Source organism: Pseudorca crassidens, chromosome 13, assembly GCF_039906515.1.
Source record: "Pseudorca crassidens isolate mPseCra1 chromosome 13, mPseCra1.hap1, whole genome shotgun sequence".
Lineage (NCBI taxonomy): Eukaryota > Metazoa > Chordata > Mammalia > Artiodactyla > Delphinidae > Pseudorca > Pseudorca crassidens.
The window spans coordinates 9,526,027-9,530,550 of NC_090308.1; positions in this window are offsets into that span (position 1 = coordinate 9,526,027).

Consider the following 4,524-nt stretch of genomic DNA (forward strand, 5'->3'; position numbering starts at 1 on the left):
ACTTGAGGACACAAGAGGGGAAGGGGACGCTTGGATGAAGTGAGAGTAGCATTGACACATATACACTACCCAACGGAAAACAGATAGCTAGTGGGAAGCAGCCGCATAGCACAGGGAGATCAGCTCAGTGCTTTGTCACCACCTAGAGGGGTGGGATAGGGAGGGTGGGAGGGAGACGCAAGAGGGAGGGGATATGGGGATATATGTATACATATAGCTGATTCACTTTGTTGTGCAGCAGAAACTAACACATTATAAAGCAATTATACTCCAATAAAGATAAAAAAAAAAAAAACAACCCAAGATATTCACGTGAGATCTTCACTGCTCATCACCACTACGTGTGTGTCAGTGACGTCCCAGGTCTGTGAATTGAGAAAAATTATCAACACTTGATTCTCTCCAAGTGTGCACCTGAGTCTTACTAAGAAAGTTTTCCACTTGGGATGACTTGAGGGCCTCATCCTTGGTTTGCGGCTAACCTAGTCCCCTCAAATGCATTTTCTTCCTTTCTCACCACGCAAATCATCTCCGAATGGAGTCTATTGTCAAACAGCTTCTGAAGCTTCTTGTGGATTACCTGTATACTCAATGGCTTTTCTATAAAACACTGAGAACTGACGCGAGCCTAGCAATGGCTTGGGAAGATTAATTTGCCTGGGTCTTACGGGATGGACAAGCAAAGGAAAAGATTTAAGAGTAGGAGCCCTCTTGGCAGCCATCATAACATTCTGGGGGTAGTCAGCGAAGGTAGAAATGCAGCGGGAAAGAAAATAGATTTGATGGATATTGTAAAGGAAGAGCCGACGGGACTTGATACCTGATTGCATATGGAGAGCACGGAAGAGTCAAAGGCCACTCCAGCGTTTTCAGCCGTGGTCCCTACTAGGAAAGGAGCAACTAAACTAAGGACTGGTTCGGGGCAAAGACGTTGAATTCAGTTTTAGGCATTCTGGGTTTGGGGTGATGAGGAGACACTAAGTGGGCACTGAGCCAACAACAGCATGGCGACGCAGAAGCAGCTCATTCACAGATCTGAAAACTAGGCTCAGAGGCTCTACCCCTTGCCCAAGGTTACAGAGCTAGTTGTAGACACGCTGGAGCCAGAATCACATCTGAAGCTCTCTCTCCTACCAGGCAGCTGGTTCAGATGCGGGGCCAGTGCTCCGGGGGAGGCGAGATGGAGATGCGGAGTTTGGAATCCACAGCAGAGGCGAGAGCAGAGGCGAGAGCAAAAGGCATGGCGGCGGGGAAGTCCCTGCAGGGGAATGACGGGAGAAGGGCAAAGGGCAGAGGGCGGGGACCAAGCCTGCCACGTGTCCTCGTTTAGGGGGCATGAGAAGAAAGCAGAGAGCAAGGAGATGCCAACTGGAATAAAGACAGTCCTGTCACCGAGCCAAAGGGCGGGAGCCCCGTGGAGAAGCACAGAGGGCTTGCGTGAGAAGGAGCCTTGAGATCCTCCCACCGTGTGCTTGCCTTCCCCATGCGGTTCACCCCACTGATGCCGCGCTGAGGTTCAGGGGCCTCCGAGATGTTAGAGAACGCAGACCGAGGCCACTGGGTTTGTCCACTGGAGACCACATCTCAGAAGTGTGCCATGCAGGGAAGCTGCGGATGAGGGTCAAGGAAGAGGTTCTTGGGTGTTTTTTTGGGTTTTGTTTGTTTGTTTTAAAATAAGAGATGATTTGGTGGCGTAGAAAAAGCAACTAATAGAAAGAAATTGAAGATGCAAGAGAGAAGGGGCTGGATCCTAGAGGTCATGGAAGAGAGGGGTCAAGCCTACTTTGTCAAGCAGGAACTCTCTCTAAAGGGAGAGCAAAGTGGATGAAGACAGAGCTCTTTTTGGTGGAGAAGCATTGAGAGAGCTCAAGCTGGAGGGGGAAGCAAGGTTATCTATTGTGATTATGTAGCAAATACTCATTTCCTCTTCTTCCTTACTAACAGAACCCCAATATTATTTGGGGCAGCAATGTGCCCAGCTGAAAAACCACGTTTCCCAGCCTCTTTTGCAGCTGGGGGTGGTCATGTGACTCAACTTTGGCCATGGGGAAATCAGAGTGGGTTTCTAGTAAAGTTCATTAAAGGGAGCTATCTGAAGTCTCATGTGTCCATTTTGTTCTGCTCCCTCTCTTCTTCTTTCCTTCCTGGAATATGGCTTTGATGGCTGGAGCTGCAGCAGAAATTCTGTGACCACAAGGTGACCTTGAGGCTGAAAGCCAGTGCTAAGAATGGCAAGACAGAAAGAGAAATAAGTCAGGACACTGATGATCTTGTGGAGCCATTACTCTGACCCTGCACTGCCTACCTCTGGACTTATTTTGCATGACAGGAAAGACATCCTTTTGTCTAAGCCACTGTTATTGGGGGGTTTTGTTCCTAAGAGCCAAACACGATTCCTATATGGTGAGTTTGAAAGTTGGTGTATGTGTGTGTGTTAGAAGGTGGAACATTGAACAAGTAGATTACGGGGTTTGAAGTTTGCATCGTTCTAAAGTCATTAGTAAATATAAAAATATGAGAATCACAGCAGTAGGAAACCAATCTGGATATCCATGATCAGAAAACCCCATTACATGTATTATCCAGATGGGTGTCTACACAGTGCAAATTCATTAGTGCAAGTCAATCCTCCTCTCCCATACACTTTGTTGAATACCCAGTGTTTATCCTATGAAGACTGAGGTTTACATTTGATGCCATTAGCAGTTTTTATTGAAGGAGGAAATACTTTCTTAATTCATTTCAGGTTTAAGATCAATTCTGCAAACATTGATTAAAACATGAAAGGCATTTAAATAGGCATAATTATCTCTGAAAACATGCAATGTTGTGTGTTATGTTGTGTTCAACATTGTTTAGATTTAGGGCTTTGAATCCACTAGAGTTTAAACTGCTTTTTTTTTCTTCTTCCATGCCAAAATGTTTGACTACTGTGAAATACTAACCCAGAATGCCCTGGGCAAATGATTAGCAAGGCTTCAACTCTTTTTTTTTTTTTTTTTAAACTGCAGGCTAAAACCATCTCCATTTATATAGAACCCAGAAAACATGTCTCTTTAGATATGCCATACAGCCTCTTGATTTAACAATCCATCTTAAAATATCAAGGGCAATTAGAGTTTTTCACTCATATCTTCATAAGCAATACCAAGTACCTTTTAAAAAGTCAACAATTGATGGAAGAAAAGTCTTTGCCTTAGCACAAGATGCTCACTTTCCAATCCATTCTGTATGTAACTCCTGGGGTTTACGAGATTGAAAAAATAAAATAATTCCAGTTGAGGCCATTTATCTAGTTGTGCAGCAGCTGCAAATTCGGTTGCTCCAGAAACAATCCAGTCTCCAACCTCCCAGTTATTTTTAATCGCTGGATTAATGTACTAACCACTTGTATTTGAAAATCCATCTTGGCTGTATTATCAGGACCACGTACAATGGGCAAGTAGACAAGATTTACCGATTTACGAAACTGTTAGTATCTTTGACATTTTTTTTGCAAGAAAACAATGCTTCAGCTTATTTGATATTCCAATGATAACTTATTCTTATAAGACTGAGAGAGACACACATTTCAAGAGAACAAATGAGAGGCAGTTTTTTTTTTAACGAGGTAACATGGAAAACAACACACAACGCCATACACATGCCTCCGGGGCAGGTGCAGGGGGACCAGCAGAATTAAGAATTCGTTTGAAAGGCTCTCTCATTTGGACACGAACATGCAAGACTCACAGGAACTTAATAAAAAATGTAAACATCGATTTGATTTAGGCTCAGCTTCAAAACACTTGTAAGGCATTCATTAGAAAACTATATTTAACATTTATTCCCTTTACTCTCTTCTCTTACCTGATCAAGAACTAAACGGGCTAACCAGTGTAGATAAATAAAAGACAACTAACTTTAGTATATTCCTTATACTATTCGCTCAAACCCCTGACGCCTTTCAGCTAACTCAAAAACCATAAGGCAAGGCGGAGAAGCACGGGGTTGCTGGTGAAGAGTATGGTTTGTGGGCTGAGCTCTGGAAGGGAGCAGTTAAGTTACAGAGAAGTGTTTCTTGGGTGGGGCTCTGGGAGGCTCTGAGACCCACAGGGGAGCCCGTCATCACCTCTGCACCCACCAAAGGGCTGCGCCAGGGACCCCACACGGCTCGGGTTCCAGTATTTCCCTGCAGATACCACCACAAGCCCCAGCGCCGAGGACACCACTGCCAATTTTGGCAAACCCATTTCTCCTGCTGTTGAATCAGAAGACCCAGGCCCAGGGCATGAAGCGCTAAGTGCTTTCAAAGCCACAGGAAGGGCCTGACCCTTTCATCTCTCAGTAGGAACACGGCTCATAATATGGGGTTTGCTTCTCGTTTTGAACCCTGGTCGACATCCTAAACACCACAGGGGAAGATCACAGTGCACTTAGAGGGGTCGGGCAGTGCTCCGAAAAGATCCGGGACCAGAACAGGTATGGGGCGTTTTGTTGGCACAGTGTGAAAATGTCCCATCATTCTCACGGGCTGAAATAATT